The sequence below is a fragment of the Carassius auratus genome, unplaced genomic scaffold (genome assembly GCF_003368295.1).
Source record: "Carassius auratus strain Wakin unplaced genomic scaffold, ASM336829v1 scaf_tig00216895, whole genome shotgun sequence".
Lineage (NCBI taxonomy): Eukaryota > Metazoa > Chordata > Actinopteri > Cypriniformes > Cyprinidae > Carassius > Carassius auratus.
In genome coordinates, this window is record NW_020528789.1 from 1 (window position 1) to 12,500 (window position 12,500).

A 12,500-nucleotide genomic window follows, 5' to 3' on the forward strand; every position below is an offset into this window, starting at 1 on the left:
TCCTACTTATATAATATACTGGCGATTAGATGGGCTGGTCTTTAAATAGCCCTCTCTTTGCAGCATTTTTTCGCTTACAGCCATACCACCTGGCTATGCCCGGTCTCGTCTGCTCTCCGAAGCTAAGCAGGTTTGGGCCTGGTTAGTACTTGGATGGGAGACCGCCTGGGAATACCAGGTGCTGTAAGCTTTTTGGAAACTTTTCACTTAGTATATAATAATTTTGCCAAAAAATAGAGTCAATGCCCGATCTCTGAATATTAGCAGGTTTGGGCCTGGTTAGTACATGGATGGGAGACTGCCTGGGAATACCAGGTGCTTTAAACTTTTTGGAAAATTTCACGATTTATATAATAATCTTGCAGAAAAAAAAAAAAAAGTCAATGCCCGATCTCTGAATATTAGCAGGTTTGGGCCTGGTTAGTACATGGATGGGAGACTGCCTGGGAATACCAGGTGCTTTAAACTTTTTGGAAAGTTTCACGATTTATATAATAATCTTGCAAAAAAAAAAAAAAAAAAGAGTCAATGCCTGATCTCTGAATCTTACCAGGTTAGGTCTGGTTAGTACTTGGATGAGAGACTGCCTAGGAATACCAGGTGCTTTAAGCTTTTGGGTTTTCTTTCCTACTTATATAATATACTGGCGATTAGATTGGGCTGCTCTTTAAATAGCCCTCTCTTTGCAGCATTTTTCGCTTACAGCCATACCAACCTGGCTATGTCCGGTCTCGTCTGCTCTCCGAAGCTAAGCAGGTTTGGGCCTGGTTAGTACTTGGATGGGAGACTGCCTGGGAATACCAGGTGCTGTAAGCTTTTTGGGAACATTTTTCACTTAGTATATAATAATTTTGCCAAAAAATAGAGTCAATGCCCGATCTCTGAATATTAGCAGGTTTGGGCCTGGTTTAGTACATGGATGGGATTCTGCCTGGGAATACCAGGTGCTTTAAACTTTTTGGAAAATTTCACGATTTATATAATAATCTTGCAAATAAAAAAAAAAAAAAGAGTCAATGCCCGATCTCTGAATCTTACCAGGTTTAGGTCTGGTTAGTACTTGGATGAGAGACTGCCTTAGGAATACCAGGTGCTTTAAGCTTTTGGGTTTTCTTTCCTACTTATATAATATACTGGCGATTAGATTGGGCCGATCTTTAAATAGCCCTCTCTTTGCAGCATTTTTCGCTTACAGCCATACCAACCTGGCTATGCCCGGTCTCGTCTGCTCTCCGAAGCTAAGCAGGTTTGGGCCTGGTTAGTACTTGGATGGGAGACCGCCTGGGAATACCAGGTGCTGTAAGCTTTTTTGGAAACTTTTCACTTAGTATATAATAATTTTGCCAAAAAATAGAGTCAATGCCCGATCTCTGAATATTAGCAGGTTTGGGCCTGGTTTAGTACATGGATGGGAGACTGCCTGGGAATACCAGGTGCTTTAAAACTTTTGGAAAATTTCACGATTTATATAATAATCTTGCAAAAAAAAAAAAGAGTCAATGCCCGATCTCTGAATCTTACCAGGCTTAGGTCTGGTTAGTACTTGGATGAGAGACTGCCTAGGAATACCAGGTGCTGTAAGCTTTTGGGTTTTCTTTCCTACTTATATAATGTACTGGCGATTAGATGGGCTGGTCTTTAAATAACCCTCTCTTTTGCAGCAGTCTTTGCTTACGGCCATACCAACCTGGCTATGCCCGATCTCGTCTGCTCTCGGAAGCTAAGCAGGTTTGGGCCTGTTAGTACTTGGATGGGAGACCGCCTGGGAATACCAGGTGCTGTAAGCTTTTTGGAAACTTTTCACTTAGTATATAATAATTTTGCCAAAAAAAAAGAGTCAATGCCGATCTCTGAATATTAGCAGGTTTGGGCCTGGTTACTACATGGATGGGAGACTGCCTGGGAATACCAGGTGCTTTAAACTTTTTGGAAAATTTCACGATTTATATAATAATCTTGCCAAAAAAAAAAAAAAAGTCAATGCCCGATCTCTGAATATTAGCAGGTTTGGGCCTGGTTAGTATATGGATGGGAGACTGCCTGGGAATACCAGGTGCTTTAAACTTTTTGGAAAATTTCACGATTTATATAATAATCTTGCAAAAAAAAAAAAAAAAAAGAGTCAATGCCCGATCTCTGAATCTTGGCAGGTTTAGGTCTGGTTAGTACTTGGATGAGAGACTGCCTAAGAATACCAGGTGCTTTAAGCTTTTGGGTTTTCTTTCCTACTTATATAATATACTGGCGATAAGATGGGCTGGTCTTTAAAATAGCCCTCTCTTTGCAGCATTTTTCGCTTACAGCCATACCAACCTGGCTATGCCCCGGTCTCGTCTGCTCTCCGAAGCTAAGCAGGTTTGGGCCTAGTTAGTACTTGGATGGGAGACCGCCTGAGAATAACAGGTGCTGTAAGCTTTTTGGAAACTTTTCACTAGTATATAATAATTTTGCCAAAAATAGAGTCAATGGCCGATCTCTGAATATTAGCAGGTTTGGGCCTGGTTAGTACATGGATGGGAGACTGCCTGGGAATACCAGGTGCTTTAAACTTTTTGGAAAATTTCACGATTTATATAATAATCTTGCAAAAAAAAAAAAAAAAAATACCAGGTGCTTTAAGCTTTTGGGTTTTCTTTCCTACTTATATAATATACTGGCGATTAGATGGGCGGTCTTTAAATAGCCCTCTCTTTGCAGCATTTTTCGCTTACAGCCATACCAACCTGGCTATGCCCGTCTCGTCTGCTCTCCGAAGCTAAGCAGGTTTGGGCCTGGTTAGTACTTGGATGGGAGACCGCCTGGGAATACCAGGTGCTGTAAGCTTTTTGGAAACTTTTCACTTAGTATATAATAATTTTGCCAAAAAATAGAGTCAATGCCCGATCTCTGAATATTAGCAGGTTTGGGCCTGGTTAGTACATGGATGGGAGACTGCCTGGGAATACCAGGTGCTTTAAACTTTTTGGAAAATTTCACGATTTATATAATAATCTTGCAGAAAAAAAAAAAAAAAAGTCAATGCCCGATCTCTGAATATTAGCAGGTTTGGGCGTGGTTAGTACATGGATGGGAGACTGCCTGGGAATACCAGGTGCTCTTAAACTTTTTGGAAAATTTCACGATTTATATAATAATCTTGCAAAAAAAAAAAGAGTCAATGCCCGATCTCTGAATCTTAGCAGGTTTAGGTCTGGTTAGTACTTGGATGAGAGACTGCCTAGGAATACCAGGTGCTTTAAGCTTTTGGGTTTTCTTTCCTACTTATATAATGTACTGGCGATTAGATGGGCTGGTCTTTAAATAGCCCTCTCTTTGCAGCAGTCTTTGCTTACGGCCATACCAAACCTGGCTATGCCCGATCTCGTCTGCTCTCGGAAGCTAAGCAGGTTTGGGCCTGGTTAGTACTTGGATGGGAGACCGCCTGGGAATACCAGGTGCTGTAAGCTTTTTGGAAACTTTTCACTTAGTATATAATAATTTTGCCAAAAAATAGAGTCAATGCCCGATCTCTGAATATTAGCAGGTTTGGGCCTGGTTAGTACATGGATGGGAGACTGCCTGGGAATACCAGGTGCTTTAAACTTTTTGGAAAATTTCACGATTTATATAATAATCTTGCAAAAAAAAAAAAAAAAAAGAGTCAATGCCCGATCTCTGAATCTTACCAGGCTTAGGTCTGGTTAGTACTTGGATGAGAGACTGCCTAGGAATACCAGGTGCTTTAAGCTTTTGGGTTTTCTTTCCTACTTATATAATGTACTGACGATTAGATGGGCTGGTCTTTAATAGCCCTCTCTTTGCAGCAGTCTTCGCTTACGGCCATACCAACCTGGCTATACCCGATCTCGTCTGCTCTCGGAAGCTAAGCAGGTTTGGGCCTGGTTAGTACTTGGATGGGAGACCGCCTGGGAATACCAGGTGCTGTAAGCTTTTTGGAAACTTTACACTTAGTATATAATAATTTTGACAAAAAATAGAGTCAATGCCCGATCTCTGAATATTAGCAGGTTTGGGCCTGGTAAGTACATGGATGGGAGACTGCCTGGGAATACCAGGTGCTTTAAACTTTTTGGAAAATTTCACGATTTATATAATAATCTTGCCAAAAAAAAAAAAAAAAGTCAATGCCCGATCTCTGAATATTAGCAGGTTTGGGCCTGGTTAGTACATGGATGGGAGACTGCCTGGGAATACCAGGTGCTTTAAACTTTTTGGAAAATTTCACGATTTATATAATAATCTTGCAAAAAAAAAAGAGTCAATGCCCGATCTCTGAATCTTACCAGGCTTAGGTCTGGTTAGTACTTGGATGAGAGACTGCCTAGGAATACCAGGTGCTTTAAGCTTTTGGGTTTTCTTTCCTACTTATATAATGTACTGGCGATTAGATGGGCTGGTCTTTAAATAACCCTCTCTTTGCAGCAGTCTTTGCTTACGGCCATACCAACCTGGCTATGCCCGATCTCGTCTGCTCTCGGAAGCTAAGCAGGTTTGGGCCTGGTTAGTACTTGGATGGGAGACCGCCTGGGAATACCAGGTGCTTTAAGCTTTTTGGAAACTTTTCACTTAGTATATAATAATTTTGCCAAAAAAAAGAGTCAATGCCGATCTCTGAATATTAGCAGGTTTGGGCCTGGTTACTACATGGATGGGAGACTGCCTGGGAATACCAGGTGCTTTAAACTTTTTGGAAAATTTCACGATTTATATAATAATCTTGCCAAAAAAAAAAAAAAAAGTCAATGCCCGATCTCTGAATATTAGCAGGTTTGGGCCTGGTTAGTACATGGATGGGAGACTGCCTGGGAATACCAGGTGCTTTAAACTTTTTGGAAAATTTCACGATTTATATAATAATCTTGCAAAAAAAAAAAAAAAAGAGTCAATGCCCGATCTCTGAATCTTAGCAGGTTTAGGTCTGGTTAGTACTTGGATGAGAGACTGCCTAAGAATACCAGGTGCTTTAAGCTTTTGGGTTTTCTTTCCTACTTATAATATACTGGCGATAAGATGGGCTGGTCTTAAATAGCCCTCTCTTTGCAGCAGTTTTTCGCTTACGGCCATACCAACCTGGCTATGCCCGATCTCGTCTGCTCTCGAAGCTAAGCAGGTTTGGGCCTGGTTAGTACTTGGATGGGAGACCGCCTGGGAATACCAGGTGCTGTAAGCTTTTTGGAAACTTTTCACTTAGTATATAATAATTTTGCCAAAAAATAGAGTCAATGCCCGATCTCTGAATATTAGCAGGTTTGGGCCTGGTTAGTACATGGATGGGAGACTGCCTGGGAATACCAGGTGCTTTAAACTTTTTGGAAAATTTCACGATTTATATAATAATCTTGCAAAAAAAAAAAAAAAAAAAAAAAAAATACCAGGTGCTTTAAGCTTTTGGGTTTTCTTTCCTACTTATATAATATACTGGCGATTAGATGGGCTGGTCTTTAAATAGCCCTCTCTTTGCAGCATTTTTCGCTTACAGCCATACCAACCTGGCTATGCCCGGTCTCGTCTGCTCTCCGAAGCTAAGCAGGTTTGGGCCTGGTTAGTACTTGGATGGGAGACCGCCTGGGAATACCAGGTGCTGTAAGCTTTTTGGAAACTTTTCACTTAGTATATAATAATTTTGCCAAAAAATAGAGTCAATGCCCGGTCTCTGAATATTAGCAGGTTTGGGCCTGGTTAGTACATGGATCGGATACTGCCTGGGAATACCAGGTGCTTTAAACTTTTTGGAAAATTTCACGATTTATATAATAATCTTGCAAAAAAAAAAAAAAAAAAAGTCAATGCCCGATCTCTGAATATTAGCAGGTTTGGGCGTGGTTAGTACATGGATGGGAGACTGCCTGGGAATACCAGGTGCTCTAAACTTTTTGGAAAATTTCACGATTTATATAATAATCTTGCAAAAAAAAAAGAGTCAATGCCCGATCTCTGAATCTTACCAGGCTTAGGTCTGGTTAGTACTTGGATGAGAGACTGCCTAGGAATACCAGGTGCTTTAAGCTTTTGGGTTTTCTTTCCTACTTATATAATGTACTGGCGATTAGATGGGCTGGTCTTTAAATAACCCTCTCTTTGCAGCAGTCTTTGCTTACGGCCATACAAACCTGGCTATGCCCGATCTCGTCTGCTCTCGGAAGCTAAGCAGGTTTGGGCCTGGTTAGTACTTGGATGGGAGACCGCCTGGGAATACCAGGTGCTGTAAGCTTTTTGGAAACTTTTCACTTAGTATATAATAATTTTGCCAAAAAATAGAGTCAATGCCCGATCTCTGAATATTAGCAGGTTTGGGCCTGGTTAGTACATGGATGGGAGACTGCCTGGGAATACCAGGTGCTTTAAACTTTTTGGAAAATTTCACGATTTATATAATAATCTTGCAAAAAAAAAAAAAAAAAAAAGAGTCAATACCCGATCTCTGAATCTTAGCAGGTTTAGGTCTGGTTAGTACTTGGATGAGAGACTGCCTAGGAATACCAGGTGCTTTAAGCTTTTGGGTTTTCTTTCCTACTTATATAATGTACTGACGATTAGATGGGCTGATCTTTAATTAGCCTCTCTTTGCAGCAGTCTTCGCTTACGGCCATACCAACCTGGCTATGCCCGATCTCGTCTGCTCTCGGAAGCTAAGCAGGTTTGGGCCTGGTTAGTACTTGGATGGGAGACCGCCTGGGAATACCAGGTGCTGTAAGCTTTTTGGAAACTTTTCACTTAGTATATAATAATTTTGCCAAAAAATAGAGTCAATGCCGATCTCTGAATATTAGCAGGTTTGGGACTGGTTACTACATGGATGGGAGACTGCCTGGGAAAACCAGGTGCTTTAAACTTTTTGGAAAATTTCACGATTTATATAATAATCTTGCAAAAAAAAAAAAAAAAAAAGTCAATGCCCGATCTCTGAATATTAGCAGGTTTGGGCCTGTTAGTACATGGATGGGAGACTGCCTGGGAATACCAGGTGCTTTAAACTCTTTGGAAAATTTCACGATTTATATAATAATCTTGCAAAAAAAAAAAAAAAAGAGTCAATGCCCGATCTCTGAATCTTAGCAGGTTTAGGTCTGGTTAGTACTTGGATGAGAGACTGCCTAGGAATACCAGGTGCTTTAAGCTTTTGGGTTTTCTTTCCTACTTATATAATGTACTGACGATTAGATGGGCTGGTCTTTAAATAGCCCTCTCTTTGCAGCAGTCTTCGCTTACGGCCATACCAACCTGGTTATGCCCGATCTCGTCTGCTCTCGGAAGCTAAGCAGGTTTGGGCCTGGTTAGTACTTGAATGGGAGACCGCCTGGGAATACCAGGTGCTGTAAGCATTTTGGAAACTTTTCACTTAGTATATAATAATTTTGCCAAAAAATAGAGTCAATGCCCGATCTCTGAATATTAGCAGGTTTGGGCCTGTTAGTACATGGATGGGAGACTGCCTGGGAATACCAGGTGCTTTAAACTCTTTGGAAAATTTCACGATTTATATAATAATCTTGCAAAAAAAAAAAAAAAGAGTCAATGCCCGATCTCTGAATCTTAGCAGGTTTAGGTCTGGTTAGTACTTGGATGAGAGACTGCCTAGGAATACCAGGTGCTTTAAGCTTTTGGGTTTTCTTTCCTACTTATATAATGTACTGACGATTAGATGGGCTGGTCTTTAAATAGCCCTCTCTTTGCAGCAGTCTTCGCTTACGGCCATACCAACCTGAGGGCGCTAGAGAGCTAGTGTGAAACAGGAAGTGAGGTGGCTATAGAAGGGTGAAGAAGGTTCACCCAAAATTGTTTGGTGTGTTTTTGTTTTTTGGTTATTTGAGTCTTAATAATTGTTTTTTGTTTAAATTTTTGGGTTATTGTTATTACTTGTCCTCCCAACAGCATAGCTGTTTGGGAGGGATCATTTTATTTTTATTTTTTTTGTTTGTTTTTTGTTTTCCTTATTTTTGAAAAATGGACGGAACTACGGCAACAGACACGGACTTGGCACGAGGAACACGGTGGCAAATGGCAAACGGACTGGAAAAAACTAAACGAGAAAAGGATGGGCCTGAAAGGAGATATAAAAGAACCTACACCAAAGAAGCTACAGTAGTAGTGGATTTGACTGAAGTGCATGAAGGTAAAGCTGAAGACATAATACAAGCGCTGAAAGATAAGTTGGATGTGACAAAAATATTGGCTGTAAGACCCAAAATGATGAAGGAGTACGAAATTACGTTTGAAAAGGAAGAAGATATTGAAAATCTGAACGAAGGATTGATGATTAAAGGAAAACTATGTGAAATTAAAAAAATTGAATAACAGAGAATTTGTTGTCTCGTTCATGCATTTGCCCGCTTACCTGGATGATGCAGAGATTCTACAGAAGCTGGAGGGATGGGGGTTACTCCTGTCTCTCAGATAAGAAGAAGATTTTATACCGGCACCAACATAGAAGATGGAACGAGGTTCCTTAAGGTACAGTTCCCAAAAGAAGTGGCCTCCTTGCCCTACAGTACTCGAATTGAAATGGAGGATGGTCCTCAGTACTATAGAGTGATACATAGCAAGCAGGTGAAAACCTGCAGGTTGTGTATGAGCCCTGATCATGTGATGAAGGACTGTCCAGACTTTAAATGTTACAAATGCTCGGAAACAGGCCACTTCGCGAGGGACTGTAAGGTGGTGAGGTGTCCAGAATGCAATTGTGTACTGGACAAATGCGAGTGCTGGTATGGAGACCAGCACAATGAAGAAGAGAGGGGGAGTGGGCAGATGCATGAGACAGACAATGAAGAGGAGCAAAGGGAAGACACCGGATCAAGGCAAAGAGAGGACAATGTAAGCAAGGACAATGACAATGAGATTGAAAAGACTGAGTTAACACAGGACATTGTGGAAATGGAGGTGCAGATGGAGTTTAATGCAGTTGGACAAGCAGAAACAGAGGAGCCAGAAGAGACTGAATGGATAGGTGAGACGGAAAGAAAAGACAAAGACAGTGAAAACCTGGGCGGAGACAGCACTGCAGGAACATCCAATAAAAGAAGAAGAAAAGTTAAGGTAATACCCAATTTGGAGAAAGCTAAAAATAAAATGTGTAAACAAAGTAATGAGGTGAAACAAGACTGTGGAAGAAGTGCAAAAGAGGGGGAGGAAATAGGATAACAAAATTATGATGCTAAAGTTTGTACTTTTATCTTTTTTAATTGTGTTGAAAATTTTTACTTTTAATGCAAGAGGGTTAATGAATGGTGTGAAATTTGAAAAAGTCAAGGAACTGTGCAGGGATGAAGATGTGATTTTATTGCAAGAAACAAATTGGAAAGAGAGTGTAATGGAGGATTTTAAAAAAAGATGGGAAGGGGAATTATTTTTTAATAATGCGGGAGGAAAAATAGGAGGAGGAGTTGCGATGTTAATAAGAAAAGATAGAGGTATCAGGTCAAAGCAAATGCATAATGACACAAAAGGAAAATGCATGGCTGTAGAAATTAAGATGGATGAAGATGATTTTATTTTAGTAAACGTACATGCTCCAAATGAAGAAATAGAAAAGAAAAAATATTTTAATATAATAGCTGAGTTAATGGAAAAATGGAAGAGGGTAATAATTGCGGGGGATTTTAACACTGTTTTTAGTAAAATGGATATGGCTAACGGAATGGTTTTTAAATCGGATGGGGGAAGAAAGGAGTTAATGTCATTGATGGGAGAGTATAACATGATTGATGTGTGGAGAGAAAGAAATGGGAAAAAGAGGGAATTTACAAGAAGACAGCTGGTAGGGAATTTTATGTGTCAAACTAGGATAGACTACTTTTTATGTACTAGGAATTTGGAATGTTTTATTGATGGAGTGTTTTATAAAGAAACGACCTTAAGTGATCACAAAATGGTGCAAATGAGAATGGATTTTAAAAAGGAAATGAGGGGACCAGGGGTATGGATTTTAAACACTGAAGTTTTAAAGGAAGAAAGTTTTAAAAAAGAGATAGAAAATAAATTTGATGAGGGGAAAAAAGACTTGATGTACATAGAGGATAAAAGGCAATGGTGGGAAAACATGAAATATGACATAAAGAAATATGTAATGAATTACTGTAAATTGTTACAAAAGGTAAAAAGAACAAAGGAACAAGAAATAAGAAAGACGTTAAGAGAGGAGTTGAATAAAAATGAAGTTAACGTGCCAAGAGTAATTGAAGTGGAGGAAAAGTTGAGGAAAATAGAAGAAGGGAAATATAAAGGGGCGACGTTAAGAAGTAAAGCTAAGTATACAGTAGAAGGGGAGAAATGTAGTAGATTCTTTTTTAACCTTGAGAAAAGCAGGGCGAAGGCGGGAATAATTAAAGAACTTAGGAATAAGGAAGGACAAGCTGTTTTAAGCACGGAAGGGATTTTAAAGGAAATAAGCACATATTATGAAGAACTTTTTAGATCAGAGGAAGGGGATGAGGAAAAAAGGAACATTTTGTTACAACAGATAACACAAAAAGTCGGTGAGGGGGATAAGAAGGAATGTGATAGGGGAATAACAACTGAGGAAATTATACAAGCAATAAATCAGCTAAGTGTGAAGAAAAGCCCAGGAATAGATGGTATTGGAAGTGAGTTTTATAAGGTTTTTAAAGAAAAAGTAAGCCCGATTTTAAAAGAAGTCTATGAAGAGGTTTTTAAAAAAGAAAGGGTACACCCAAGAATGGGCTTAGGCTTAATGAAAATAATCTACAAGAGAAAAGGAGACAAGGCAGAACTGAGAAATTTTAGGCCCATTACAATGTTAAACACAGATTTTAAAATTTTAGCCAGGGTTTTAGCGAACAGATTAAAAAATATCATGCCAAACATAATAGAGACTAACCAGGCATATGGAGTAAAGGGGAGGGACATTGCAGATATCACGAGTAGCATAAGAGATATAATGGGGTACATAAAAGAAAAGGAAAGGAGGCATATATAATAAGCATGGATTTCGAGAAGGCGTTTGACAGAGTGGAGCATGGGTTTTTATTGGCTGTTTTAAAACAATTTGGTTTTGGAGAGAATTTTATAAAATGGATCTCAGTTTTATACAGCGATATTTTAACAAACGTCTAATGTAATGGTTTTTTAACGGAACCTTTTAAAGTTTTAAGGTCTATAAGACAAGGGTGTCCACTGTCAGCGAAGTTATATTCTTTGGTGGCTGAACCATTAGGGCTTTTAATAAACAGAGAGAAAAAAATAAAGGGAATAAAACTAGAAGAAAAAGAGGAACTGACTAAAATTTTCCAGTATGCTGATGATACCACAATTGTTGTTGAAAATATAGAAAGTGTTAAAGAAGTAATGGAAAAAATTAAGTGCTATTGTGAGGGATCAGGTGCAAAAATAAATGAGGAAAAAACAGTATATATGAAGTTCGGAAGGTCAGAGGTTTTAACGGGGGTTGTTAAATTCCTAGAGGTACAAGAAATGAGGATTTTAGGAGTAGGCTTAGCAAAGAATGAGAAGGAAACTGTTGATAATATGTGGGATGAGACATTGGGAGGGATGGATAGGAGACTGATTTTTTGGAGAAACAGGTTTTTAAGTTTGAAAGGAAAAATTTTAATTGTAAACATGTTAATGTTATCAAAAATGTGGAACAAATTACATGTGATGCCATTGCCAAACTGGGTTTTTAGGAGAATAAAAAAGAGTATTTTAGAATTTTTATGGGAAAAAAAGCCTCCAAGGATAGCGTACAATACGCTGATAGGAAAACCAGAAGAGGGAGGGATGGGTTTAGTGGATGTGGAACAGAAGATGAAAAGCATGAGGGTTAAAGTGGTTAAGAAATATTTGGATGATAAGAAGAGAGATGAATGGAAGAAATTGATGGGGTTTTATCTAAATAAATGTGGGAATTTTAACCTTGGAGAAAACATTTTATGGATGAAGTTGAAAAGTTGGATGATGGAGGGGATACCACAGTTTTATAAAGAGGTTTTAAATGCTTGGAGGCTTTTTTTAACAGAGGTGGATTTTAATCCGGAGGGGAGGGAAGTGATTTTAAATCAGCCTCTGTTTTTAAATGACAAAATAAAGATACACGAGCGAGATATCTATTTTAAGAAGTGGCTACAAGTGGGGATTGTAAAAGTGAGAGATGTTTTATGGGAGATGAAAGAGGGATTTTTACCACTCCAAGTGATTAAAGATGCAATGGAGGAGGAGAAAGAGGATTTTAATGTCATGGTTTTAAAAAAACAGTATGAAGATGTCAAGAAAGCAATCCCAAGGCAATGGCTAGATCAGATTAAAAAGAAGGGAGAAGGAGAAAATAAAATGATGGTGTTTTTAAAATGTAAAGAAAAGAGGGTGGATTTTAATTTGTGTACTGTGAAAATGTTCTATGAGTTTTTTATAAATGGAGTTTTTAAAAAACCTGTTGCCAACCAGATTTGGTTAAGGCATTTTAATGAAATCGAAGAAAAAGACATTTGGAAGAATAGAACATGGAAATGGTTGGATGTAGATTTAGAATGTTTAGACTATTTTAT

At 38.9% G+C, this 12,500-nt stretch overlaps 10 non-coding genes and 4 pseudogenes across 10 annotated transcripts; all 14 read left to right on the forward strand.

Annotated features, from left to right (window-relative positions):
- Positions 1-72: 72 nt before the first annotated feature.
- Positions 73-190, forward strand: LOC113099231 (uncharacterized; annotated as a pseudogene).
- A 507-nt stretch (positions 191-697) lies between these two features.
- LOC113099283 (uncharacterized) lies at positions 698-816 on the forward strand (annotated as a pseudogene).
- A 371-nt stretch (positions 817-1,187) lies between these two features.
- LOC113099259 (5S ribosomal RNA) lies at positions 1,188-1,306 on the forward strand. The gene has a single exon (XR_003289348.1). It is a non-coding gene; the product is annotated as a 5S ribosomal RNA (ribosomal RNA).
- Positions 1,307-1,669: 363 nt separating this feature from the next.
- On the forward strand, positions 1,670-1,787 carry LOC113099258 (5S ribosomal RNA). The gene has a single exon (XR_003289347.1). It is a non-coding gene; the product is annotated as a 5S ribosomal RNA (ribosomal RNA).
- A 508-nt stretch (positions 1,788-2,295) lies between these two features.
- LOC113099234 (uncharacterized) lies at positions 2,296-2,415 on the forward strand (annotated as a pseudogene).
- Positions 2,416-2,705: 290 nt separating this feature from the next.
- Positions 2,706-2,823, forward strand: LOC113099232 (uncharacterized; annotated as a pseudogene).
- A 503-nt stretch (positions 2,824-3,326) lies between these two features.
- On the forward strand, positions 3,327-3,446 carry LOC113099252 (5S ribosomal RNA). The gene has a single exon (XR_003289341.1). It is a non-coding gene; the product is annotated as a 5S ribosomal RNA (ribosomal RNA).
- Positions 3,447-3,811: 365 nt separating this feature from the next.
- Positions 3,812-3,930, forward strand: LOC113099226 (5S ribosomal RNA). Its single transcript, XR_003289323.1, has one exon. It is a non-coding gene; the product is annotated as a 5S ribosomal RNA (ribosomal RNA).
- A 500-nt stretch (positions 3,931-4,430) lies between these two features.
- LOC113099253 (5S ribosomal RNA) lies at positions 4,431-4,549 on the forward strand. Its single transcript, XR_003289342.1, has one exon. It is a non-coding gene; the product is annotated as a 5S ribosomal RNA (ribosomal RNA).
- Positions 4,550-5,052: 503 nt separating this feature from the next.
- LOC113099269 (5S ribosomal RNA) lies at positions 5,053-5,170 on the forward strand. Its single transcript, XR_003289358.1, has one exon. It is a non-coding gene; the product is annotated as a 5S ribosomal RNA (ribosomal RNA).
- Positions 5,171-5,471: 301 nt separating this feature from the next.
- LOC113099260 (5S ribosomal RNA) lies at positions 5,472-5,590 on the forward strand. The gene has a single exon (XR_003289349.1). It is a non-coding gene; the product is annotated as a 5S ribosomal RNA (ribosomal RNA).
- A 502-nt stretch (positions 5,591-6,092) lies between these two features.
- Positions 6,093-6,211, forward strand: LOC113099254 (5S ribosomal RNA). The gene has a single exon (XR_003289343.1). It is a non-coding gene; the product is annotated as a 5S ribosomal RNA (ribosomal RNA).
- A 367-nt stretch (positions 6,212-6,578) lies between these two features.
- On the forward strand, positions 6,579-6,697 carry LOC113099245 (5S ribosomal RNA). Its single transcript, XR_003289334.1, has one exon. It is a non-coding gene; the product is annotated as a 5S ribosomal RNA (ribosomal RNA).
- A 506-nt stretch (positions 6,698-7,203) lies between these two features.
- Positions 7,204-7,322, forward strand: LOC113099241 (5S ribosomal RNA). Its single transcript, XR_003289330.1, has one exon. It is a non-coding gene; the product is annotated as a 5S ribosomal RNA (ribosomal RNA).
- Positions 7,323-12,500: the final 5,178 nt, after the last annotated feature.